General features: G+C 51.5%; 1 protein-coding gene across 32 annotated transcripts in view; it reads right to left on the bottom strand.

Moving 5' to 3' along the window:
* LOC146422092 (uncharacterized) overlaps positions 1–27,820 on the bottom strand; it is a 540,861-nt gene that overhangs the window by 21,689 nt on the left and 491,352 nt on the right. The gene's annotated exons all lie outside the window — the stretch shown is intronic.

Here is a 27,820-nt window from a genome sequence, read left to right as displayed (position 1 = left end):
CGCTGCACAGCTCAGATGGCGGGTGCTTGTCAGTATCTGTTCCACGTGCTGTTCCAGTCAGCCAGGTCAGAGGGAAGCAAGGAAGAGGCTCAAAGAAAGAGTTCGGAGGTAGCGGTTGTATAATCATTCAGTCTCAATGTGCGAGCAGCCCAGGCCACGCTTCTGCTGGAAGTGTTCTGTGTGGTTTAACTCACGTTGCTGTGACCAAAACACCTGAGCAACACTTTGCTTTCCTTGGTGCATTTAGCACATCTCTGGTCAGCACACTGGTTGTATTAGGTTATCCAAATACACTGCAGTCTGATGGGATCCTTCTCAAGGCCTGCTGAAAGCACTTCAGTTTAAATGTCAGCAGCTTCACTGCTCATTTGTTTAGAACTTAGCAGGAGCACACCATAGAGCTATTTTTCTTACTTGCCGTAAGAAACAGAGGGTATATTGAGTCTTTAAAATAGGACTCTGACATATCTTACCTGGAAAGGTTTCCCTGATGGATCAGCAGCGTGTTCTCTCTCCCTCTTCCTGCTGCTCACTCATCCCAAAACAGAACCTGGCTTTAACTGGTGTCTCCTTTCAACAGGTAGGAAATATTTCCACCCTACAGCCTTGCACAGAGTTTGGACAAGGATCCCAGGACTCCAAGGCCAACCACAGGCCTAGTTCCTGGCAGCTTTAGTCCGGCAGAAATACTGCCATTTTCACAATTTTAGGATGCAGAATCCCACATTTGGCTCTGGGCACCTGGCATGGAACAATGGCTCTTTTCCACAGGTTGGAAACATCTCCACCCTCCTGTCATGGACACACTTGCAAATGCAACTTGACCTAATCAAAACCATCTGGCAAGGCTTAATAACAACACAGAAGATACAGTACATCACATGTGTGTTACCTCACTCACTTCAGTAGGGCTTTGTGAAAGGGAAAACCTGACCATTTGAACCTTTGTAGAAACCTGTTTGGTGGGATTAGGGACAGCAAGCTATATTGGTATCAATCATAGAAATAATTTCTTTGCATTGATTTTAATTTTTCACTACCCAGCATGACAGCTGGAAGTGCTTGTTCAGGGCACCAAATATAAACAAATATTGCAGCAATGATATCAAAGGATGCAAAACCGATAACCAGCTAAAAAGTGTTCTTTGCCCAAAACAATGATGGCAGCCACATGCCCTTCTCTCTACCTGGAAGACAGATCTTGGGGAGTGTCTGACAGCACAGGGGCTCTACACAATCTTCACCACTATGTTGACAGGCACTTGCCCGCGATAAAAATGCTTACTCTACATTTTTTTTATTTTAGGTGGGACTCTGGGGCACAGGGGGCTGGATCAGGCCCTGCCCCGAGCATCTCTCAGTCATCCTTGGATAGAGCTGAGGGGCCAGGGCCCCCCAGCCCCTCCACAACACCCTCGGCCCCGTGATGCCAAGTTCTGCCCTGGGCACCAGCACAGCTGTCAGGTCTAGACGTGCGCTCCCGATTTTATAAGGTTTGCGTGGGACTCTGCAATGGGGAAGGGGGGGGCCACACCTGTCTTGGGCTGACATTGGGCTCTACTGCCATGCTGCGTTAATAATGGATGGGGTAGCCAGACAAGCTGGGACTCTGCCCACGTCCCATGGGATCACCCCCATCTCACTTGGGGTTCACCACTACAGCCCCATCCCACCCTGGACAAACTCTCACACCCCCGGGGGTGACAACATGGGCAATCCCCTCAAGCCGTGCACCCCCTCCCCATATCCCCGTGTCTCTGTGACATCTCCTCCTTTGTCCCGGCTCTGCCTCCCACACCTTTCTCCCTTCCAGTACTCCCACTGCCTCTCCCAGCATCTCCAGCTTCTTGCTCTCACTTCAAAGTGTGGGACACCCCGTTTTGGGGGAGGACATGTTTGGTGCCAGCGTGCTGTCCAGACCCACCGAGGCTCTGCCAGGACAATGAATGTGGCAGGTACCAGCATGGGCATCAGGCTGGGGGCAGGAAGGGGGCGCCACCGTGACTCCTCCAAACACCCTCATGTGGTTCTGGGGGTCCACGCTCAGGGTGTCAGTGCTGGAGGATGACAGAGACTCCCAGATGGCAGGAGAAGGTCCAGAGCTAGGTGCTGCTGTGGCCCCAGTGCTGGAATATTTGGATCCAACTGACCCCCCTGGTCTGCAGCCATTGGAAGGGGCTAGGCTCCTCTTCAACAAGGAAGCCCCTGATTCCTTCACTAATCCCCTGACTTTCTCACAGGGACCACGCCATGATCATAGGGAATATGGGGAAGAGAGAAAGGTTCTGGCAACTTCTTGCCAAACAAGTGGTCTGGTCTCAGCTTGCCTCTGCTGATGGCTGGGGGGATGTCAGGCTGCTTAGTGAAACTAGGACCTTTTATGCTGTCACGGGGGGTCAGCGCTTTGCGGTATCCTTCCTGCCAGGAGACCGGGGAAGGCAGGAGGGACCCCCGTGCAGACCTACACTACAGGGTGCCCCTCATTTGTGGCACATCAGACGGACATTCCTGAAGCAGAGGGATGCCCCTGCTTCAGAGGGTAACATTAGGCAGAGCAGGGGGTACCACAGCAATCCCAGCAGGAAGTGACAAGCCCGGGAGCACCACATGGGCCTCTTTGGGCTCAGGGTGGCCACGACAGGACACAGGCCACAGGCCACATGGGCTGAGGAGCTGAAGGGGACAGGCACACAGTCAGTACCTGCTTTTGAGGGGACACACAGGCTGGAGGTAGGCGCTCTTTGGGATAGAGTGGAAGCCCTGACCTGGCGTCACCACAACAGCCACCCACGCCATAACTGGGAACACCGCACTTTCACCATTCCCAGCACAGATACAGATGGGGATCTTCGGTGAATCGTTTCTCAAGTGCCAAAAACCACGTTGAAACACTGAAAAACTACAACCTCCCCTATCTGATCGAAGTACATCACATCTGTACTTGCAGCTCCAGGCCAAACAAACACACACACACACACACAGAGACACAAAGAGACATTAGACAGGATGTGCAACAAGGGGACACGACAATGAGAGAAAACTCTCTGTGAGATGACTGCAATGATCGAGAGGATGAGGAATGAGATGGCCCAGGTGAGACTGACGGTGAGCTAACCAGGCCCAAAAAACCCCGGCAGAAGATGCTAACGTGATCACATTACGAAAAGCTCGCCAAAATGGCAAAGATGGAAGCCCGTGAATCACGAAGATAGGGACAAGATTCTGACCACACACCCTTACAAGTCCTAGCCTGCTATAATGGATCACTGCCATGTACAGCTGTCGACACGGCTTAGAACAAGACTGTAAAAGGCTTCCGACTCGATGCTTCTAAAGAGATGCAGAGATTCTGATGCACACCTGAGCTCGGGCATTGAAGGTTCAAAGATATCGGCGCCAAGCCGAGGAACACGGAGATCAGAGATGGTAAGGATGGCCTGGCCTTTTAGATAATCCCCTCGAAGGGGTGAGGCAAAAGATATGCAACGCAAGACACACAAAAGACAGGGAACGCACGGTAGACAAGCGATGCGACACACACCAGGACCGCCCTGCCCTGCGCAACTCTGCGTCGTCATCAGAAGTCAGGCTCTCCCTTTACGTGACCTAAGGGGCCCTTTTTTGGACATCCCCACGTCCAAAGCTAATACAACAATCCCTCCCGGCGAGTCCTAGCCTGGCACCCGGCTTCCATCCCCTCTGTGAGTAATAGTGCTTGACTTATCCCTTAGACATCCAGGGATGTGAATCCGTGTCTGGTGACAAAGAACACCTTGACATCTCGGAAGTTCCTGCTGTCACCAGGCAGTTCTCTCTCTTAGTCTACTACAAAAAAGAACGCCAAACATCAACGCATGAGCTAAGGGGAACATCAGCAATCTGTTACAAGAACGGTCAGTCACAATGATCAAGATGGCTGTGAGATAATGCTACGTTCAGAACGCTCCACGCATCCTTACAAGCCCTAAGACATTACAACTCACACCTGGAAAGGATGGATGGCAATACAGCCGGGAACAAGGCCTCAAAACACATCTGACTCCACGCTTCCAATACGCGGTTCCAAGACACGGCCGAGACAAGAATAAGAACAAATCACGCTGGCATCGGACCGAGAAGCGCAAATATTTGAGAACCCAGAGATGCCAACCGACGCTCGCAATAAAGCACAACAGACAGAGACAATTGATCTGAGACATCCCAAAGACAGAGCAGACGACAAAAGACGCCAGACAACGTGACACAAACTGGAACTGCTCCGTGCTGTGCATCCTTACGGTTGCAAACAAAGTAAAGCTGCTGCCGCCTCTGGCTCTACTAAGAAGTCCCTCAGAGAACATCTCTTTCCCTGAGCTAATTTTTAGATCTCTCACGGGAATTTCCGGCCTGCTACCCCGCTATCGTCCCATCTCTGGGTTATGGCCCCCAACTTCTCTTTTAGACGGCCGGCAACGGGAATCCACGCTGGACGCAAAGGGAGTCCGCCTCGGCTCTCTCGGAAGGCCCCGGTATGGCTGGTGAGCTCCTTAGTTGGCTACGAAAAAGAAAACCAAAGTCAATGCATGAGTTTAGCGGCACGTGGGACAAACCCCACAATCCAGCCACTTGCCATTTCCTAAGTGCACTTAGGCCTTTAAGTCTCCAGCTTCATCCCCACTTGAAGGCTGTGGCTGTCATTATGATGGACACCTGGGTTACCGAGAGGTAGAATTACGTGCCGTTACTGTGAGGAGGGGGCGTATTTGTGCGCCTTAGCACACATAAACGCACCTGCTGGTCTTGGGGAAAGGTCTTACGGGGCCCCTCAATGGACACTATTTCCCACTGTGCTGCCTTCAACCCCTCACCCCACCCCCCTGTAATTCCTAACCTAGTGCCCTGCTCACTCTCCTTCTCCTTGTAATGATCCCCACCTTACTTACTGGAAGCCTCAGCTTTGGATGTCATCTTTGACAAGAGGCAGGTCTCTTTTTTGACATGATGAATCTGATGAAAAAGTTTCAAGCGCCACACTTAACACAATCAGGAATTTCAGGAAGTTCCAATGCTTCTTAGAAAAAGAAAACCAACATCAAAATACAAATTCTGTTAAATTACAAAGCACAAAAGCATCTTACCAACTCTGAACATACAACCCAAAATAATGAACTTAAATACTCACTGCATTCAGCGCTACCTTCCTCACCATGTCTTCAAAGCCTCTCTTGCTTTAGATGCCAAAAGCACCTGCTTGAAAAAACCTGAGCTGAAAAAGCCCCTTCCTTTAAATGAGAAGACAGCTCTGACTCCAGTGAACTCCAGAGAGAAAATAAACCCCTTAGCCAAAGGCTGGGGTTAATATACCCCTGGCTGGGCCCGCCTCTCGTTCCCAGCATGCCTGAAAAAAGGGAGGAGGCAAATACCATTGGGTATCAAAGCCCTCAGAGCAGCTGTGGCTCTTAGGTTCCTCTGACTTACCTTTCTGGTGAGTAAAGGGCTTGATAGAGAAGAAAACTCTTCAGGGAAATTACTATACTTTATTATTTTATACAGCTGCATCAAGCAAAAGGGCATAAATGAGGTAAGAAATGAAACTTTGTGTTTTGGCAGCATACCTGCGTAAGTTGAATAATTTGTTGCTAACTTGTAGAATTATTCTTTGCTGATTGCTAAGTAGTATTCCACATGTGACCTAAGTAGGGAAGATTAGTAACGATGTGAATGTTGTACCGAGCTCTCTAATTAGGGTGTTACGCATTATAAATAAAAGCGAGAAAAGCAACCGACTGTTGCGGGCCATTGGGGTTAAGAATGCGCAAAGCTCGCTCCCGTACGAGACTTCTGGTACCGGGGTACAGGTGGAAGCGTTTGCTGCTCCTTGAAAGGCGGGGGGGGGCAGGTGGAGAAGAGTCAGCTGCTTGTTCCCTCCCCTACACAGCCTATTGTCTGCCCTAAAACACTGGGGTGCCAGGCTTTCATTTTTGTGGAAAAGAACCAGTCTTCTCCGCCACTATTTTGAAATCTGAAATAGAATTCCGTTGGCAGTTTGGAACTCGGTGTGCTGGCGTTTTGAAACTGGGTGTTTTTGGCATTTTGAAACTTAGTGTTCTGGTACTTTAAAACTGACATTTTGCAACCTGTTTTTCTGATGGTTTGAGATTTGTTTTTCTATTATTTTGAAACTAGCTTATTCTGGTATTTTGGAATCAGATTTTGTTTGGGGGGTTTTTGGTGTTTTGGAACCTAATTTTTCTAGGCCGGTTTTTGGTATTTTTTTAAGCCCGGTTTCTTTATTATTTTCTGGAGGGGAGGTTGTGCGTGTTGGTGTGGATTTAGGGCTTTTTGTTTGACTTTGGTTTTTCTTGGCTTTTTTTTGATTTTGGTTTTTGTGGCTTTTTTGTTTTGTATTTCATTGTTTAGGAGTTTTTTATTTTTATTATTTTTTTTACAACTTACTGGAATTCCCGATTGTATAGAGCGTGATGCTTGAAATTTTTTCAGCAGGTTCATAACGTCACAAGGTACGTGCCTCACATCAAAGACGGCATCCAAAAGCGAGGCTTCTAGTAAGTAAGGTGGGGATCTGTACAAAGTAAGTGACCTGCAGATGGACTTAGAGCGCCCGTCGCGGAGACCCCGATCGCCCCAGGATCTGTGACAGCCGGTCTGAAGGTGAGACTTAGAGCACCTGTCTGGGAGACCCCGATCGTCCCAGGATCCGTACAAAGTAAGTGGCCTGCAGGTGGACTTAGAGCGCCCGTATTACGGACCGCGATCGCCCCGGATTCTGTGAAAGCTGGCCTGAAAGTGAGATTTAGAGTGCCCGTGTTCGGGACCCTGATGGCCCGGGATCTGTATAACGTAAGTGGCCTGCAGGTAGACTTAGAGCGCCCGTCTTGGAGACCGTGATCGCCCCAGGATCTGTACAAAGTAAGCGGCCTGCAGGCTGACTTAGAGCACTTGTATGGGACACCCTGATCACCCTGGGATCTGTACAAAGTAAGTGGCCTGCAGGTGGACTGAAAGCGCCTGTGTTGGAGACCCCGATTGCCCCAGGATCTGTGAAAGCTGGCCTGAAGGTAAGACTTACAGCGCCCGTCTTGGAGACCCCGATCGCCCCAGGATCTGTACAAAGTAAGTGGCCTGCAGGCTGACTTAGAGCACTTGTATGGGACACCCCGATCACCCTGGGATCTGTACAAAGTAAGTGGCCTGCAGGTGGAGTTAGACCACCTGTCATGGAGACCCCGATTGTCCCAGGATGTGTGAAAGCTGGCCTGAAGGTAAGACTTAGAGCGCCCGTCTTGGCGACCCCGATCGCCCCTGGATCTGTGACAGCTGGTCTGAAGGTAAGACATACAGTGCCTGTCTGGGAGACCCCTATCGTCCCAGAATCTGTACAAAGTAAGTGGCCTGCAGGTGGACTTAGAGCGCCTGTCTTGGAGACCCCGATTGCCCCAGGATCTGTACAAAGTAAGTGGCCTGCAGGTGGACTTAGAGCACCCATGTAGGAGACCTGGATTGCCCCAGGATCTGTACAAAGTAAGTGGTCTGCAGGTGGACTTAGAGCACCCGTTTTGGAGACCGTGATCGCCCCGGGGTCTGTACAAAGTAAGTGGCCTGCAGGTGGGCTTAGAGCGCCAGTGTTGGAGACCTGGATGGCCCCTCGCTCCATACAAATAAGTGGCCTGGAGGTGGACTTAGAGCGGCCGTGTTGGAGACCTGGTTTTTCCTGGGATCTGTAAAATGTAAGTGGCCTATAGGTGGACTTAGAGCGTCTGTGTTGGAGACCTAGTTTTCCCCGGGATCTGTACAAAGTGGCCTGGAGGTGGACTCAGAGTGCCCGTGTTGGAGACCCGGTTTTCACTTTCATCTGTACAAAGTAAGTGGCCTGGTGATGGACATGGAGCGCCTGTGATGGAGACTTGGTTTTCCCTGGGATCTGTACAAAGTAAGTGGCCTGGAGGTGGACTCAGAACGCCCGTGTTGGACACCTGGTTTTCTCTTGCCTCTGTACAAAGTAAGTGGCCTGGAGATGGACTTAGAGCGCATGTGTTGGAGACTTGATTTTCCCTGGGATCTGTACAAGGTAAGTGGCCTGGAGATGGACTTAGAGCGGCCGTGTTGCAGACCTGGTTTTCCCTGGGATCTGTACAAAGTAAGTGGCCTGCAGGTGGACTTAGAGCGCCCGTGTTGGACACAAGGATGGCCCCGCGCTCTGTACAGTTAAGTGGCCTGGAGATGGACTTAGAGCGCCGGTGTTGGAGACCTGGATCGCCCCAGGATCTGTAGAAAGTAAGTGGCCTGCAGGCTCCTTAGAGCACCGGTCTTTAGGACCCGGATCGCCCTGGGATCTGTACAAGGTAAGTGGCGTGGAGGTGGAGTTAGAGTGCCCGTGTTGGAGACCTGGATCGCCCCAGGATCTGTACAAAATAAGTGGCTTGCAGGCTGACTTAGAGCACTCGTATCGGACACCCTGATCTCCCTGGGATCTGTGCAATGTAAGTTGCCTTCAGGTGTACCCAGAGCACCCGTGTTGGAGACCTGGATGGCCCCTCGCTCTGTAGAAAGTAAGTGGTTTGGAGGTGGACTTAGAGCGCCCGTGTTGGAGACACGGATGGCCCCGCGCTCTGTGCAAAGTGGCCTGGAGGTGGACATAGAGCCCCCGTGTTGGAGACCTGGTTTTCCCCGGGATCTATACAAAGTAAGTGGCCTGGAGGTGGGCTTAGAGCATCCGTGCTGGAGACCTGGATGGTGCCGCGCTCTGTACAAAGTAAGTGGCCTGGCGGTGGATTTGGAGCGTCGGTGTTGGAGACCCAGATGGCCTCTGGATCTGTACAAAGTAAGTGGCGTGGAGGTGGACTTGGAGGGCCTGTGATGGAGACCTGGTTTTTCCTGGGATCTGTACTAAGTAAGTGACCTGAAAGTGGACTTGGAGGGACCGTGATGGAGACCTGTTTTTTTCTGGGATCTGTACAAAGTAAGTGACCTGGAAGTGAACTTGGAGGGCCTGTGATGGAGACCTGTTTTTTTCTGGGAGCTGTACAAAGTAAGTGACCTGGAAGTGGACTTGGAGGGCCTGTGATGGAGACGTGGTTTTTCCTGGGATCTGTTCAAAGTAAGTGACCTGGAAGTGGACTTGGAGGGCCTGTGATGGAGACCTGGTTTTTTGTGGGATCTGTACAAAGTAAGTGACCTGGAAGTGGACTTGGAGGGCCCGTGATGGAGACCTGGTTTTTTCTGGGATCTGTGGAAAGTAAGTGACCTGGAAGTGGACTTGGAGGGCCCGTGATGGAGACCTGGTTTTTTCTGGGATCTTTACAAAGTAAGTGATCTGGAAGTGGACTTGGAGGGCCCGTGATGGAGACCTGTTTTTTCCTGGGATCTGTACAAAGTAAGTGACCTGGAAGTGGACTTGGAGGGCCCGTGATGGAGACCTGTTTTTTCCTGGCATCTGTACAAAGTAAGTGACCTGGAAGTGGACTTGGAGGGCCTGTGATGGAGACCTGGTTTTTCCTGGCATCTGTACAAAGTAAGTGACCTGGAAGTGGACTTGGAGGGCCTGTGATGGAGACCTGGTTTTTTCTGGGATCTGTACAAAGTAAGTGACCTGGAAGTGGACTTGGAGTGCCTGTGATGGAGACCTGGTTTTTTCTGGGATCTGTACAAGGTAAGTGACCTGGAAGTGGACTTGGAGCGTCCGTGCTGGAGACCTGGATTGCCCCGCGGTCTGTACAAAGTAAGTGGTGTGGAGGTGGACTTGGAGGGCCTGTGATGGAGACCGGGTTTTTTCGGGGATCTGTACAATGTAAGTGACCTGGAAGTGGACTTGGAGGGCCCGTGATGGAGACCTGGTTTTTCCTTGGATCTGTAGAAAGTAAGTGACCTGGAAGTGGACTTGGAGCGTCCATGCTGGAGACCTGGATTGCCCCGCGGTCCGTAGAAAGTAAGTGGCGTGGAGGGCCTGTGATGGAGACCTGTTTTTTCCTGGGATCTGTAGAAAGTAAGTGACCTGGAAGTGGACTTGGAGGGCCCGTGATGGAGACCTGGTTTTTCCTGGGATCTGTACAAAGTAAGTGACCTGGAAGTGGACTTGGAGGGCCCGTGATGGAGACCTGTGTTTTCCTGGGATGTGTACATACTAAGTGACTTGGAAGTGGACTTGGAGGGCCTGTGATGGAGACGTGTTTTTTTCTGGGATCTGTACAAAGTAAGTGACGTGGAAGTGGACTTGGAGGGCCTGAGTTGGAGACCTGTTTTTTCCTGGGATCTGTGGAAAGTAAGTGACCTGGAAGTGGACTTGGAGGGCCCGTGATGGAGATCTGGTTTTTCCTGGGATCTGTACAAAGTAAGTGACCTGGAAGTGGACTTGGAGGGCCTGTGCTGGAGACCTGTTTTTTCCTGGGATCTGTACAAAGCAAGTGATCTGGAAGTGGACTTGGAGGGCCCGTGATGGAGATCTGTGTTTTCCTGGGATGTGTACAAACTAAGTGACCTGGAAGTGGACTTGGAGGGCCTGTGATGGAGACCTGGTTTTTCCTGGGATCTGTATAAGGTAAGTGACCTGGAAGTGGACTTGGAGCGTCCATGCTGGAGACCTGGATTTCCCCGCGGTCTGTGGAAAGTAAGTGGCGTGGCGGTGGACTTGGAGGGCCCGTGATGGAGACCTGGTTTTTCCTTGGATCTGTAGAAAGTAAGTGACCTAAAAGTGGACTTGGAGCGTCCATGCTGGAGACCTGGATTGCCCCGCGGTCCGTAGAAAGTAAGTGGCGTGGAGGGCCTGTGATGGAGACCTGGTTTTTCCTGGGATCTGTAGAAAGTAAGTGACCTGGAAGTGGACTTGGAGGGCCCGTGATGGAGACCTGGTTTTTCCTGGGATCTGTAGAAAGTAAGTGACCTGGAAGTGGACTTGGAGGGCCCGTGATGGAGACCTGGTTTTTCCTGGGATGTGTACATACTAAGTGACTTGGAAGTGGACTTGGAGGGCCTGTGATGGAGACGTGTTTTTTTCTGGGATCTGTACAAAGTAAGTGACGTGGAAGTGGACTTGGAGGGCCTGAGTTGGAGACCTGTTTTTTCCTGGGATCTGTGGAAAGTAAGTGACCTGGAAGTGGACTTGGAGGGCCCGTGATGGAGATCTGGTTTTTCCTGGGATCTGTACAAAGTAAGTGACCTGGAAGTGGACTTGGAGGGCCTGTGCTGGAGACCTGTTTTTTCTTGGGATCTGTACAAAGCAAGTGATCTGGAAGTGGACTTGGAGGGCCCGTGATGGAGATCTGTGTTTTCCTGGGATGTGTACAAACTAAGTGACCTGGAAGTGGACTTGGAGGGCCTGTGATGGAGACCTGGTTTTTCCTGGGATCTGTATAAGGTAAGTGACCTGGAAGTGGACTTGGAGCGTCCATGCTGGAGACCTGGATTTCCCCGCGGTCTGTGGAAAGTAAGTGGCGTGGCGGTGGACTTGGAGGGCCCGTGATGGAGACCTGGTTTTTCCTTGGATCTGTAGAAAGTAAGTGACCTAAAAGTGGACTTGGAGCGTCCATGCTGGAGACCTGGATTGCCCCGCGGTCCGTAGAAAGTAAGTGGACTTGGAGGGCCCGTGATGGAGATCTGGTTTTTCCTGGGATGTGTACAAAGTAAGTGACCTGGAAGTGGACTTGGAGGGCCTGTGCTGGAGACCTGTTTTTTCCTGGGATCTGTACAAAGCAAGTGATCTGGAAGTGGACTTGGAGGGCCCGTGATGGAGATCTGTGTTTTCCTGGGATGTGTACAAACTAAGTGACCTGGAAGTGGACTTGGAGGCCCTGTGATGGAGACCTGGTTTTTTCTGGGATCTGTACAAAGTAAGTGACGTGGAAGTGGACTTGGAGGGCCTGTGATGGAGACCTGTTTTTTCCTGGGATCTGTACAAAGCAAGTGATCTGGAAGTGGACTTGGAGGGCCCGTGATGGAGACCTGGTTTTTTGTGGGATCTGTATAAGGTAAGTGACCTGGAAGTGGACTTGGAGGGCCTGTGCTGAGACCTGTTTTTTCCTGGGATCTGTACAGCAAGTGATCTGAAGTGGACTTGGAGGGCCCGTGATGGAGATCTGGTTTTTCCTGGGATCTGTACAAAGTAAGTGACCTGGAAGTGGACTTGGAGGGCCTGTGCTGGAGACCTGTTTTTTCTTGGGATCTGTACAAAGCAAGTGATCTGGAAGTGGACTTGGAGGGCCCGTGATGGAGATCTGTGTTTTCCTGGGATGTGTACAAACTAAGTGACCTGGAAGTGGACTTGGAGGGCCTGTGATGGAGACCTGGTTTTTCCTGGGATCTGTATAAGGTAAGTGACCTGGAAGTGGACTTGGAGCATCCATGCTGGAGACCTGGATTTCCCCGCGGTCTGTAGAAAGTAAGTGGCGTGGCGGTGGACTTGGAGGGCCTGAGATGGAGACCTGTTTTTTCCTGGGATCTGTGGAAAGTAAGTGACCTGGAAGTGGACTTGGAGGGCCCGTGATGGAGACCTGGTTTTTCCTTGGATCTGTAGAAAGTAAGTGACCTAAAAGTGGACTTGGAGGGCCTGTGATGGAGACCTGTTTTTTCCTGGGATGTGTACAAAGTAAGTGACCTGGAAGTGGACTTGGAGGGCCCGTGATGGAGACCTGGTTTTTCCTGGGATCTGTACAAGGTAAGTGACCTGGAAGTGGACTTGGAGGGCCCGTGATGGAGACCTGGTTTTTCCTGGGATCTGTACAAGGTAAGTGACCTGGAAGTGGACTTGGAGGGCCTGTGATGGAGACCTGGTTTTTCCTGGGATCTGTACAAGGTAAGTGACCTGGAAGTGGACTTGGAAGGCCTGTGATGGAGTCCTGGTTTTTCCTGGGATCTGTACAAGGTAAGTGACCTGGAAGTGGACATGGAGGGCCTGTGATGGAGACCTGGTTTTTCCTGGGATCTGTACAAGGTAAGTGACCTGGAAGTGGACTTGGAGGGCCTGTGATGGAGACCTGGTTTGTCCTGGGATCTGTACAAAGTCAGTGATGTGGAGTGGACTTGGAGGGTCTATGCTGGAGACCTGGATTGCCCCGCAGTCTGTAGAAAGTAAGTGGCATGGAGGTGGACGTGGAGGGCCTGTGATGGAGACCTGGTTTTTCCTGGGATGTGTACAAGGTAAGTGACCTGGAAGTGGACATGGAGGGCCTGTGATGGAGACCTGGTTTTTCCTGGGATCTGTACAAGGTATGTGACCTGGAAGTGGACTGAGGGCCTGTGATGGAGACCTGGGTTTTCCTGGGATCTGTACAAGGTAAGTGACCTGGAAGTGGACTTGGAGGGCCTGTGATGGAGACCTGTTTTTTCCTGGGATCTGTACAAAGTAAGTGACCTGGAAGTGGACTTGGAGGGCCTGTGATGGAGATCTGGTTTTTCCTGGGATCTGTACAAGGTAAGTGACCTGGAAGTGGACATAGAGCGCCGGTGATGGAGACCTGGTTTTTCCTAGCATCTGTACAAGGTAAGTGACCTGGAAGTGGACTTGGAGCGTCTATGCTGGAGACCTGGATTGCCCCGCGGTCTGTAGAAAGTAAGTGGCGTGGAGGTGGACTTGGAGGGCCTGTGATGGAGACCTGGTTTTTCCTGGGATCTGTACAAAGTAAGTGATCTGGAAGTGGACTTGGAGGGCCTGTGATGGAGACCTGGTTTTTCCTGGGATCTGTACAAAGTAAGTGACCTGGAAGTGGACTTGGAGGGCCTGTGATGGAGACCTGGTTTTTCCTGGGATCTGTACAAGGTAAGTGACCTGGAACTGGAGTTGGAGCGTCCGTGCTGGAGACCTGGATTTCCCCGCGGTCTGTGGAAAGTAAGTGGCGTGGTGGTGGACTTGGAGGGCCTGTGATGGAGATCGGTTTTTCCTGGGATCTGTAGAAAGTAAGTGACCTGGAAGTGGACTTGGAGCATCCGTGCTGGAGACCTGGATTGCCCTGCGGTCTGTGGAAAGTAAGTGGCGTGGAGGTGGACTTGGAGGGCCTGTGATGGAGACCTGGTTTTTCCTGGGATGTGTGCAAAGTAAGTGACCTGGAAGTGGACTTGGAGGGCCTGTGATGGACACCTGGTTTGTCGTGGGATCTGTACAAGGTAAGTGAACTGGAAGTGGACTTGGAGCGTCCATGCTGGAGACCTGGATTTCCCCGCGGTCCGTAGAAAGTAAGTGACCTGGAAGTGGACTTGGAGTATTCGTGCTGGAGACCTGGATTGCCCCGCGGTCCGTAGAAAGTAAGTGGCGTGGAGGGCCTGTGATGGAGACCTGGTTTTTTCTGGGATCTGTAGAAAGTAAGTGGCGTGGAGGTGGACTTCGAGGGCCTGTGCTGGAGATCTGGTTTTTCCTGGGATCTGTATAAAGTAAGTGACCTGGAAGTGGACTTGGAGCGTCCGTGCTGGAGACCTGGATTTCCCCGCGGTCTGTGGAAAGTAAGTGGCGTGGAGGTGGACTTGGAGGGCCTGTGATGGAGACCTGTTTTTTCCTGGGATGTGTACAAAGTAAGTGACCTGGAAGTGGACTTGGAGGGCCTGTGATGGAGACCTGGTTTTTCCTGGGATCTGTACAAAGTAAGTTACCTGGAAGTGGACTTTGAGGGCCCGTGATGGAGACCTGTTTTTTCCTGGGATCTGTACAAAGTAAGTGACCTGGAAGTGGACTTGGAGGGCCCGTGATGGAGACCTGGTTTTTTGTGGGATCTGTACAAAGTAAGTGACCTGGAAGTGGACTTGGAGGGCCCGTGATGGAGACCTGGTTTTTCCTGGGATCTGTACAAGGTAAGTGACCTGGAAGTGGACTTGGAGGGCCTGTGATGGAGACCTGTTTTTTCCTGGGATCTGTACAAAGTAAGTGACCTGGAAGTGGACTTGGAGGGCCCGTGATGGAGACCTGGTTTTTTCTGGGATCTGTACAAAGTAAGTGACCTGGAAGTGGACTTGGAGGGCCCGTGATGGAGACCTGTTTTTTCCTGGGATGTGTACAAAGTAAGTGACGTGGAAGTGGACTTGGAGGGCCTGTGCTGGAGACCTGTTTTTTCCTGGGATGTGTACAAAGTAAGTGACGTGGAAGTGGACTTGGAGGGGCTGTGCTGGAGACCTGGTTTTTTGTGGGATCTGTACAAAGTAAGTGACCTGGAAGTGGACTTGGAGGGCCTGTGATGGAGACCTGGTTTTTCCTGGGATGTGTACAAAGTAAGTGACTTGGAACTGGACTTGGAGCGTCCGTGCTGGAGAGCTGGATTGTCCCGCGGTCCATAGAAAGGAAGTGGCGTGGAGGTGTACTTGGAGGGCCTGTGATGGAGATCTGTTTTTTCCTGGGATGTGTACAAAGTAAGTGACCTGGAAGTGGACTTGGAGGGCCCGTGATGGAGACCTGTTTTTTCCTGGGATCTGTACAAAGTAAGTGACCTGGAAGTGGACTTGGAGGGCCTGTGATGGAGAGCTGGTTTTTCCTGGGATCTGTGGAAAATAAGTGACCTGGAAGTGGACTTGGAGGGCCCGTGATGGAGATCTGGTTTTTCCTGGGATCTGTACAAAGTAAGTGACCTGGAAGTGGACTTGGAAGGCCTGTGATGGAGAGCTGGTTTTTTTGGGATCTGTCCAAGGTAAGTGACGTGGAAGTGGACTTGGAAGGCCTGTGATGGAGACCTGGTTTTTTTGGGATCTGTACAAAGGAAGTGATGTGGAAGTGGATTTGCAGGGCCTGTGATGGAGACCTGTTTTTTCCTGGGATCTGTACAAAGTAAGTGACCTGGAAGTGGACTTGGGGCGTCCATGCTGGAGACCTGGATTGCCCCGCGGTCCGTAGAAAGTAAGTGACCTGGAAGTGGACTTGGAGCGTCCGTGCTGGAGACCTGGATTGCCCCGTGCTCTGTAGTAAGTAAGTGGCATGGAGGTGGAGTTTGAGGGCCTGTGATGGAGACCTGTTTTTTCCTGGGATCTGTACAAAGTAAGTGACCTGGAAGTGGACTTGGAGGGCCTGTGATGGAGACCTGTTTTTTTCTCGGAACTGTACAAAGTAAGTGACCTGGAAGTGGACTTGGAGGGCCTGTGCTGGAGACCTGGTTTTTCCTGGGATCTGTACAAATTAAGTGACCTGGAAGTGGAGTTGGAGTGACCGTGATGGAGATCTGGTTTTTTGTGGGATCTGTACAAAGTAAGTGACCTGGAAGTGGACTTGGAGGGCCCGTGATGGAGATCTGGTTTTTCCTGGGATCTGTACAAAGTAAGTGACTTGGAACTGGACTTGGAGGGCCTGTGATGGAGACCTGTTTTTTCTGGGATCTGTAGAAAGTAAGTGGCGTGGTGGTGGACTTGGAGGGCCTGTGATGGAGACCTGGTTTTTCCTGGGATTTGTACAAATAAGTGACCTGGAAGTGGACTTGGAGGGCCTGTGATGGAGAGTTTTTTTTTGCTGGGATCTGTACAAAGTAAGTGATCTGGAAGTGGACATGGAGGGTCGGTGATGGAGACCTGGTTTTTCCTGGGATCTGTACAAAGTAAGTGACCTGGAAGTGGACTTGGAGGGCCTGTGATGGAGACCTGGTTTTTCCTGGGATCTGTACAAGGTAAGTGACCTGGAACTGGAGTTGGAGCGTCCGTGCTGGAGACCTGGATTTCCCCGCGGTCTGTGGAATGTAAGTGGCGTGGTGGTGGACTTGGAGGGCCTGTGATGGAGATCGGTTTTTCCTGGGATCTGTAGAAAGTAAGTGACCTGGAAGTGGACTTGGAGCATCCGTGCTGGAGACCTGGATTGCCCTGCGGTCTGTGGAAAGTAAGTGGCGTGGAGGTGGACTTGGAGGGCCTGTGATGGAGACCTGGTTTTTCCTGGGATGTGTGCAAAGTAAGTGACCTGGAAGTGGACTTGGAGGGCCTGTGATGGACACCTGGTTTGTCGTGGGATCTGTACAAGGTAAGTGAACTGGAAGTGGACTTGGAGCGTCCATGCTGGAGACCTGGATTTCCCCGCGGTCCGTAGAAAGTAAGTGACCTGGAAGTGGACTTGGAGTATTCGTGCTGGAGACCTGGATTGCCCCGCGGTCCGTAGAAAGTAAGTGGCGTGGAGGGCCTGTGATGGAGACCTGGTTTTTTCTGGGATCTGTAGAAAGTAAGTGGCGTGGAGGTGGACTTCGAGGGCCTGTGCTGGAGATCTGGTTTTTCCTGGGATCTGTACAAAGTAAGTGACCTGGAAGTGGACTTGGAGCGTCCGTGCTGGAGACCTGGATTTCCCCGCGGTCTGTGGAAAGTAAGTGGCGTGGAGGTGGACTTGGAGGGCCTGTGATGGAGACCTGTTTTTTCCTGGGATCTGTACAAAGTAAGTGACCTGGAAGTGGACTTGGAGGGCCCGTGATGGAGACCTGTTTTTTCCTGGGATCTGTACAAAGTAAGTGACCTGGAAGTGGACTTGGAGGGCCCGTGATGGAGACCTGTTTTTTCCTGGGATCTGTACAAAGTAAGTGACCTGGAAGTGGACTTGGAGGGCCCGTGATGGAGACCTGGTTTTTTGTGGGATCTGTACAAAGTAAGTGACCTGGAAGTGGACTTGGAGGGCCCGTGATGGAGACCTGTTTTTTTCTGGGATCTGTACAAAGTAAGTGACCTGGAAGTGGACTTGGAGGGCCTGTGATGGAGACCTGGTTTTTTGGGATCTGTACAAGGGAAGTGACCTGGAAGTGGACTTGGAGGGCCTGTGATGGAGACCTGGTTTTTCCTGGGATCTGTACAAGGTAAGTGACCTGGAAGTGGACTTGGAGCGTCCGTGCTGGAGACCTGGATTTCCCCGCGGTCTGTGGAAAGTAAGTGGCGTGGAGGTGGACTTGGAGGGTCTGTGATGGAGACCTGGTTTTTTCTGGGATCTGTACAAAGTAAGTGACCTGGAAGTGGACTTGGAGGGCCTGTGATGGAGACCTGGTTTTTCCTGGGATGTGTACAAAGTAAGTGACCTGGAAGTGGACTTGGAGGGCCTGTGATGGAGACCTGTTTTTTCCTGGGATCTGTTCAAAGTAAGTGACCTGGAAGTGGACTTGGAGGGCCTGTGATGGAGACCTGTTTTTTTCTGGGATCTGTACAAAGTAAGTGACCTGGAAGTGGACTTGGAGCGTTAAGTGCTGGAGTCCTGGTTTTTCGTGGGATCTGTACACGGTAAGTGACCTCGAAGTCGACTTGGAGCGTCCATGCTGGAGACCTGGATTTCCTCGCGGTCTGTAAAAAGTAAGTGGTGTGGCGGTGGACTTGGAGGGCCTGTGATGGAGAGGTGGTTTTTCCTGGCATGTGTACAATGTAAGTGACCTGGAAGTGGACTTGGAGGGCCCGTGATGGAGACCTGGTTTTTCCTGGGATCTGTACAAAGTAAGTGACCTGGAAGTGGACTTGGAGGGCCCGTGATGGAGACCTGGTTTTTCCTGGGATGTGTACATACTAAGTGACTTGGAAGTGGACTTGGAGGGCCTGTGATGGAGACCTGTTTTTTTGTGGGATCTGTACAAAGTAAGTGACCTGGAAGTGGACTTGGAGGGCCTGTGATGGAGACCTGGTTTTTCCTGGGATGTGTACAAAGTAAGTGACTTGGAACTGGACTTGGAGCGTCCGTGCTGGAGAGCTGGATTGTCCCGCGGTCCATAGAAAGGATGTGGCGTGGAGGTGTACTTGGAGGGCCTGTGATGGAGATCTGTTTTTTCCTGGGATGTGTACAAAGTAAGTGACCTGGAAGTGGACTTGGAGGGCCCGTGATGGAGACCTGTTTTTTCCTGGGATCTGTACAAAGTAAGTGACCTGGAAGTGGACTTGGAGGGCCTGTGATGGAGAGCTGGTTTTTCCTGGGATCTGTGGAAAATAAGTGACCTGGAAGTGGACTTGGAGGGCCCGTGATGGAGATCTGGTTTTTCCTGGGATCTGTACAAAGTAAGTGACCTGGAAGTGGACTTGGAAGGCCTGTGATGGAGAGCTGGTTTTTTTGGGATCTGTCCAAGGTAAGTGACGTGGAAGTGGACTTGGAAGGCCTGTGATGGAGACCTGGTTTTTTTGGGATCTGTACAAAGGAAGTGATGTGGAAGTGGATTTGCAGGGCCTGTGATGGAGACCTGTTTTTTCCTGGGATCTGTACAAAGTAAGTGACCTGGAAGTGGACTTGGAGCGTCCGTGCTGGAGACCTGGATTGCCCCGCGGTCTGTAGAAAGTAAGTGACCTGGAAGTGGACTTGGAGCGTCCGTGCTGGAGACCTGGATTGCCCCGTGGTCTGTAGAAAGTAAGTGGCGTGGAGGTGGACTTTGAGGGCCTGTGATGGAGACCTGTTTTTTCCTGGGATCTGTACAAAGTAAGTGACCTGGAAGTGGACTTGGAGGGCCTGTGATGGAGACCTGTTTTTTTCTCGGAACTGTACAAAGTAAGTGACCTGGAAGTGGACTTGGAGGGCCTGTGCTGGAGACCTGGTTTTTCCTGGGATCTGTACAAATTAAGTGACCTGGAAGTGGAGTTGGAGTGACCGTGATGGAGATCTGGTTTTTTCTGGGATCTGTACAAAGTAAGTGACCTGGAAGTGGACTTGGAGGGCCCGTGATGGAGATCTGGTTTTTCCTGGGATCTGTACAAAGTAAGTGACTTGGAACTGGACTTGGAGGGCCTGTGATGGAGACCTGTTTTTTCTGGGATCTGTAGAAAGTAAGTGGCGTGGTGGTGGACTTGGAGGGCCTGTGATGGAGACCTGGTTTTTCCTGGGATTTGTACAAATAAGTGACCTGGAAGTGGACTTGGAGGGCCTGTGATGGAGACTTGTTTTTGCTGGGATCTGTACAAAGTAAGTGATCTGGAAGTGGACTTGGAGGGCCTGTGATGGAGACCTGGTTTTTCCTGGGATCTGTACAAAGTAAGTGACCTGGAAGTGGACTTGGAGGGCCTGTGATGGAGACCTGGTTTTCCTGGGATCTGTACAAGGTAAGTGACCTGGAACTGGAGTTGGAGCGTCCGTGCTGGAGACCTGGATTTCCCCGCGGTCTGTGGAAAGTAAGTGGCGTGGTGGTGGACTTGGAGGGCCTGTGATGGAGATCGGTTTTTCCTGGGATCTGTAGAAAGTAAGTGACCTGGAAGTGGACTTGGAGCATCCGTGCTGGAGACCTGGATTGCCCTGCGGTCTGTGGAAAGTAAGTGGCGTGGAGGTGGACTTGGAGGGCCTGTGATGGAGACCTGGTTTTTCCTGGGATGTGTGCAAAGTAAGTGACCTGGAAGTGGACTTGGAGGGCCTGTGATGGACACCTGGTTTGTCGTGGGATCTGTACAAGGTAAGTGAACTGGAAGTGGACTTGGAGCGTCCATGCTGGAGACCTGGATTTCCCCGCGGTCCGTAGAAAGTAAGTGACCTGGAAGTGGACTTGGAGTATTCGTGCTGGAGACCTGGATTGCCCCGCGGTCCGTAGAAAGTAAGTGGCGTGGAGGGCCTGTGATGGAGACCTGGTTTTTTCTGGGATCTGTAGAAAGTAAGTGGCGTGGAGGTGGACTTCGAGGGCCTGTGCTGGAGATCTGGTTTTTCCTGGGATCTGTATAAAGTAAGTGACCTGGAAGTGGACTTGGAGCGTCCGTGCTGGAGACCTGGATTTCCCCGCGGTCTGTGGAAAGTAAGTGGCGTGGAGGTGGACTTGGAGGGCCTGTGATGGAGACCTGGTTTTTCCTGGGATCTGTACAAAGTAAGTGACCTGGAAGTGGACTTGGAGGGCCCGTGATGGAGACCTGGTTTTTCCTGGGATCTGTACAAAGTAAGTGACCTGGAAGTGGACTTGGAGGGCCCGTGATGGAGACCTGTTTTTTCCTGGGATCTGTACAAAGTAAGTGACCTGGAAGTGGACTTGAAGGCCTGTGATGGAGAGCTGGTTTTTTTGGGATCTGTCCAAGGTAAGTGACGTGGAAGTGGACTTGGAAGGCCTGTGATGGAGACCTGGTTTTTTTGGGATCTGTACAAAGTAAGTGACGTGGAAGTGGACTTGCAGGGCCTGTGATGGAGACCTGTTTTTTCCTGGGATCTGTACAAAGTAAGTGACCTGGAAGTGGACTTGGGGCCCATGCTGGAGACCTGGATTGCCCCGCGGTCCGTAGAAAGTAAGTGACCTGGAAGTGGACTTGGAGCGTCCGTGCTGGAGACCTGGATTGCCCCGTCTGTAGTAAGTAAGTGGCATGGAGGTGGAGTTTGAGGGCCTGTGATGGAGACCTGTTTTTTCCTGGGATCTGTACAAAGTAAGTGACCTGGAAGTGGACTTGGAGGGCCTGTGATGGAGACCTGTTTTTTTCTCGGAACTGTACAAAGTAAGTGACCTGGAAGTGGACTTGGAGGGCCTGTGCTGGAGACCTGGTTTTTCCTGGGATCTGTACAAATTAAGTGACCTGGAAGTGGAGTTGGAGTGACCGTGATGGAGATCTGGTTTTTTCTGGGATCTGTACAAAGTAAGTGACCTGGAAGTGGACTTGGAGGGCCCGTGATGGAGATCTGGTTTTTCCTGGGATCTGTACAAAGTAAGTGACTTGGAACTGGACTTGGAGGGCCTGTGATGGAGACCTGTTTTTTCTGGGATCTGTAGAAAGTAAGTGGCGTGGTGGTGGACTTGGAGGGCCTGTGATGGAGACCTGGTTTTTCCTGGGATTTGTACAAATAAGTGACCTGGAAGTGGACTTGGAGGGCCTGTGATGGAGACTTGTTTTTTGCTGGGATCTGTACAAAGTAAGTGATCTGGAAGTGGACTTGGAGGGCCTGTGATGGAGACCTGGTTTTTCCTGGGATCTGTACAAAGTAAGTGACCTGGAAGTGGACTTGGAGGGCCTGTGATGGAGACCTGGTTTTTCCTGGGATCTGTACAAGGTAAGTGACCTGGAACTGGAGTTGGAGCGTCCGTGCTGGAGACCTGGATTTCCCCGCGGTCTGTGGAAAGTAAGTGGCGTGGTGGTGGACTTGGAGGGCCTGTGATGGAGATCGGTTTTTCCTGGGATCTGTAGAAAGTAAGTGACCTGGAAGTGGACTTGGAGCATCCGTGCTGGAGACCTGGATTGCCCTGCGGTCTGTGGAAAGTAAGTGGCGTGGAGGTGGACTTGGAGGGCCTGTGATGGAGACCTGGTTTTTCCTGGGATGTGTGCAAAGTAAGTGACCTGGAAGTGGACTTGGAGGGCCTGTGATGGACACCTGGTTTGTCGTGGGATCTGTACAAGGTAAGTGAACTGGAAGTGGACTTGGAGCGTCCATGCTGGAGACCTGGATTTCCCCGCGGTCCGTAGAAAGTAAGTGACCTGGAAGTGGACTTGGAGTATTCGTGCTGGAGACCTGGATTGCCCCGCGGTCCGTAGAAAGTAAGTGGCGTGGAGGGCCTGTGATGGAGACCTGGTTTTTTCTGGGATCTGTAGAAAGTAAGTGGCGTGGAGGTGGACTTCGAGGGCCTGTGCTGGAGATCTGGTTTTTCCTGGGATCTGTATAAAGTAAGTGACCTGGAAGTGGACTTGGAGCGTCCGTGCTGGAGACCTGGATTTCCCCGCGGTCTGTGGAAAGTAAGTGGCGTGGAGGTGGACTTGGAGGGCCTGTGATGGAGACCTGTTTTTTCCTGGGATGTGTACAAAGTAAGTGACCTGGAAGTGGACTTGGAGGGCCTGTGATGGAGACCTGGTTTTTCCTGGGATCTGTACAAAGTAAGTGACCTGGAAGTGGACTTGGAGGGCCCGTGATGGAGACCTGGTTTTTCCTGGGATCTGTACAAAGTAAGTGACCTGGAAGTGGACTTGGAGGGCCCGTGATGGAGACCTGGTTTTTTCTGGGATCTGTACAAAGTAAGTGACCTGGAAGTGGACTTGGAGGGCCCGTGATGGAGACCTGGTTTTTCCTGGGATCTGTACAAGGTAAGTGGCCTGGAAGTGGACTTGGAGGGCCTGTGATGGAGACCTGTTTTTTCCTGGGATCTGTACAAAGTAAGTGACCTGGAAGTGGACTTGGAGGGCCCGTGATGGAGACCTGGTTTTTTCTGGGATCTGTACAAAGTAAGTGACCTGGAAGTGGACTTGGAGGGCCCGTGATGGAGACCTGTTTTTTCCTGGGATGTGTACAAAGTAAGTGACGTGGAAGTGGACTTGGAGGGCCTGTGCTGGAGACCTGTTTTTTCCTGGGATGTGTACAAAGTAAGTGACGTGGAAGTGGACTTGGAGGGGCTGTGCTGGAGACCTGGTTTTTTGTGGGATCTGTACAAAGTAAGTGACCTGGAAGTGGACTTGGAGGGCCTGTGATGGAGACCTGGTTTTTCCTGGGATGTGTACAAAGTAAGTGACTTGGAACTGGACTTGGAGCGTCCGTGCTGGAGAGCTGGATTGTCCCGCGGTCCATAGAAAGGAAGTGGCGTGGAGGTGTACTTGGAGGGCCTGTGATGGAGATCTGTTTTTTCCTGGGATGTGTACAAAGTAAGTGACCTGGAAGTGGACTTGGAGGGCCCGTGATGGAGACCTGTTTTTTCCTGGGATCTGTACAAAGTAAGTGACCTGGAAGTGGACTTGGAGGGCCTGTGATGGAGAGCTGGTTTTTCCTGGGATCTGTGGAAAATAAGTGACCTGGAAGTGGACTTGGAGGGCCCGTGATGGAGATCTGGTTTTTCCTGGGATCTGTACAAAGTAAGTGACCTGGAAGTGGACTTGGAAGGCCTGTGATGGAGAGCTGGTTTTTTTGGGATCTGTCCAAGGTAAGTGACGTGGAAGTGGACTTGGAAGGCCTGTGATGGAGACCTGGTTTTTTTGGGATCTGTACAAAGGAAGTGATGTGGAAGTGGATTTGCAGGGCCTGTGATGGAGACCTGTTTTTTCCTGGGATCTGTACAAAGTAAGTGACCTGGAAGTGGACTTGGGGCGTCCATGCTGGAGACCTGGATTGCCCCGCGGTCCGTAGAAAGTAAGTGACCTGGAAGTGGACTTGGAGCGTCCGTGCTGGAGACCTGGATTGCCCCGTGCTCTGTAGTAAGTAAGTGGCATGGAGGTGGAGTTTGAGGGCCTGTGATGGAGACCTGTTTTTTCCTGGGATCTGTACAAAGTAAGTGACCTGGAAGTGGACTTGGAGGGCCTGTGATGGAGACCTGTTTTTTTCTCGGAACTGTACAAAGTAAGTGACCTGGAAGTGGACTTGGAGGGCCTGTGCTGGAGACCTGTTTTTTCCTGGGATGTGTACAAATTAAGTGACCTGGAAGTGGAGTTGGAGTGACCGTGATGGAGATCTGGTTTTTTCTGGGATCTGTACAAAGTAAGTGACCTGGAAGTGGACTTGGAGGGCCCGTGATGGAGATCTGGTTTTTCCTGGGATCTGTACAAAGTAAGTGACTTGGAACTGGACTTGGAGGGCCTGTGATGGAGACCTGTTTTTTCTGGGATCTGTAGAAAGTAAGTGGCGTGGTGGTGGACTTGGAGGGCCTGTGATGGAGACCTGGTTTTTCCTGGGATTTGTACAAATAAGTGACCTGGAAGTGGACTTGGAGGGCCTGTGATGGAGACTTGTTTTTTGCTGGGATCTGTACAAAGTAAGTGATCTGGAAGTGGACTTGGAGGGCCTGTGATGGAGACCTGGTTTTTCCTGGGATCTGTACAAAGTAAGTGACCTGGAAGTGGACTTGGAGGGCCTGTGATGGAGACCTGGTTTTTCCTGGGATCTGTACAAGGTAAGTGACCTGGAACTGGAGTTGGAGCGTCCGTGCTGGAGACCTGGATTTCCCCGCGGTCTGTGGAATGTAAGTGGCGTGGTGGTGGACTTGGAGGGCCTGTGATGGAGATCGGTTTTTCCTGGGATCTGTAGAAAGTAAGTGACCTGGAAGTGGACTTGGAGCATCCGTGCTGGAGACCTGGATTGCCCTGCGGTCTGTGGAAAGTAAGTGGCGTGGAGGTGGACTTGGAGGGCCTGTGATGGAGACCTGGTTTTTCCTGGGATGTGTGCAAAGTAAGTGACCTGGAAGTGGACTTGGAGGGCCTGTGATGGACACCTGGTTTGTCGTGGGATCTGTACAAGGTAAGTGAACTGGAAGTGGACTTGGAGCGTCCATGCTGGAGACCTGGATTTCCCCGCGGTCCGTAGAAAGTAAGTGACCTGGAAGTGGACTTGGAGTATTCGTGCTGGAGACCTGGATTGCCCCGCGGTCCGTAGAAAGTAAGTGGCGTGGAGGGCCTGTGATGGAGACCTGGTTTTTTCTGGGATCTGTAGAAAGTAAGTGGCGTGGAGGTGGACTTCGAGGGCCTGTGCTGGAGATCTGGTTTTTCCTGGGATCTGTATAAAGTAAGTGACCTGGAAGTGGACTTGGAGCGTCCGTGCTGGAGACCTGGATTTCCCCGCGGTCTGTGGAAAGTAAGTGGCGTGGAGGTGGACTTGGAGGGCCTGTGATGGAGACCTGTTTTTTCCTGGGATCTGTACAAAGTAAGTGACCTGGAAGTGGACTTGGAGGGCCCGTGATGGAGACCTGTTTTTTCCTGGGATCTGTACAAAGTAAGTGACCTGGAAGTGGACTTGGAGGGCCCGTGATGGAGACCTGTTTTTTCCTGGGATCTGTACAAAGTAAGTGACCTGGAAGTGGACTTGGAGGGCCCGTGATGGAGACCTGGTTTTTTGTGGGATCTGTACAAAGTAAGTGACCTGGAAGTGGACTTGGAGGGCCCGTGATGGAGACCTGTTTTTTTCTGGGATCTGTACAAAGTAAGTGACCTGGAAGTGGACTTGGAGGGCCTGTGATGGAGACCTGTTTTTTTGGGATCTGTACAAAGTAAGTGACCTGGAAGTGGACTTGGAGGGCCTGTGATGGAGACCTGGTTTTTCCTGGGATCTGTACAAGGTAAGTGACCTGGAAGTGGACTTGGAGCGTCCGTGCTGGAGACCTGGATTTCCCCGCGGTCTGTGGAAAGTAAGTGGCGTGGAGGTGGACTTGGAGGGTCTGTGATGGAGACCTGGTTTTTTCTGGGATCTGTACAAAGTAAGTGACCTGGAAGTGGACTTGGAGGGCCTGTGATGGAGACCTGGTTTTTCCTGGGATGTGTACAAAGTAAGTGACCTGGAAGTGGACTTGGAGGGCCTGTGATGGAGACCTGTTTTTTCCTGGGATCTGTTCAAAGTAAGTGACCTGGAAGTGGACTTGGAGGGCCTGTGATGGAGACCTGTTTTTTTCTGGGATCTGTACAAAGTAAGTGACCTGGAAGTGGACTTGGAGCGTTAAGTGCTGGAGTCCTGGTTTTTCGTGGGATCTGTACACGGTAAGTGACCTCGAAGTCGACTTGGAGCGTCCATGCTGGAGACCTGGTTTTCCTCGCGGTCTGTAAAAAGTAAGTGGTGTGGCGGTGGACTTGGAGGGCCTGTGATGGAGAGGTGGTTTTTCCTGGCATGTGTACAATGTAAGTGACCTGGAAGTGGACTTGGAGGGCCCGTGATGGAGACCTGGTTTTTCCTGGGATCTGTACAAAGTAAGTGACCTGGAAGTGGACTTGGAGGGCCCGTGATGGAGACCTGGTTTTTCCTGGGATCTGTACAAACTAAGTGACTTGGAAGTGGACTTGGAGGGCCTGTGATGGAGACCTGTTTTTTCCTGGGATCTGTACAAAGTAAGTGACCTGGAAGTGGACTTGGAGGGCCTGTGATGGAGACCTGGTTTTTCCTGGGATGTGTACAAAGTAAGTGACTTGGAACTGGACTTGGAGCGTCCGTGCTGGAGAGCTGGATTGTCCCGCGGTCCATAGAAAGGATGTGGCGTGGAGGTGTACTTGGAGGGCCTGTGATGGAGATCTGTTTTTTCCTGGGATGTGTACAAAGTAAGTGACCTGGAAGTGGACTTGGAGGGCCCGTGATGGAGACCTGTTTTTTCCTGGGATCTGTACAAAGTAAGTGACCTGGAAGTGGACTTGGAGGGCCTGTGATGGAGAGCTGGTTTTTCCTGGGATCTGTGGAAAATAAGTGACCTGGAAGTGGACTTGGAGGGCCCGTGATGGAGATCTGGTTTTTCCTGGGATCTGTACAAAGTAAGTGACCTGGAAGTGGACTTGGAAGGCCTGTGATGGAGAGCTGGTTTTTTTGGGATCTGTCCAAGGTAAGTGACGTGGAAGTGGACTTGGAAGGCCTGTGATGGAGACCTGGTTTTTTTGGGATCTGTACAAAGGAAGTGATGTGGAAGTGGATTTGCAGGGCCTGTGATGGAGACCTGTTTTTTCCTGGGATCTGTACAAAGTAAGTGACCTGGAAGTGGACTTGGAGCGACCGTGATGGAGACCTGGATTTACCAGCGATCAGTACAAAGTAAGTGACCTGGAAGTGGACTTGGAGCGTCCGTGCTGGAGACCTGGATTGCCCCGCGCTCTGTAGTAAGTAAGTGGCATGGAGGTGGACTTTGAGGGCCTGTGATGGAGACCTGTTTTTTCCTGGGATCTGTACAAAGTAAGTGACCTGGAAGTGGACTTGGAGCGCCCGTGACGGAGATCCGGTTTTTCCTGGGATCTGTACAAAGTAAGTGACCTGGAAGTGGACTTGGAGGGCCTGTGCTGGAGACCTGTATTTTCCTGGGATCTGTACAAAGTAAGTGACCTGGAAGTGGACATAGAGCGCCTGTGATGGAGACCTGTTTTTTCCTGGGATCTGTACAAAGTAAGTGACCTGGAAGTGGACTTGGAGGGCCTGTGATGGAGACCTGGTTTTTCCTGGGATCTATACAAAGTAAGTGACTTGGAAGTGGACTTGGAGCGTCCGTGCTGGAGACCTGGATTTCCGCGCGGTCTGTGGAAAATAAGTGGCGTGGAGGTGGACTTGGAGGGCCTGTGATGGAGACCTGGTTTTTCCTGGGATTTGTACAAATAAGTGACCTGGGAGTGGACT

The sequence above is a fragment of the Lichenostomus cassidix genome, unplaced genomic scaffold (assembly GCF_008360975.1).
Source record: "Lichenostomus cassidix isolate B80296 unplaced genomic scaffold, HeHo_3.0 HiC_scaffold_47, whole genome shotgun sequence".
Taxonomy (NCBI): domain Eukaryota; kingdom Metazoa; phylum Chordata; class Aves; order Passeriformes; family Meliphagidae; genus Lichenostomus; species Lichenostomus cassidix.
This window is presented reverse-complemented; position numbering and strand designations above follow the sequence as displayed.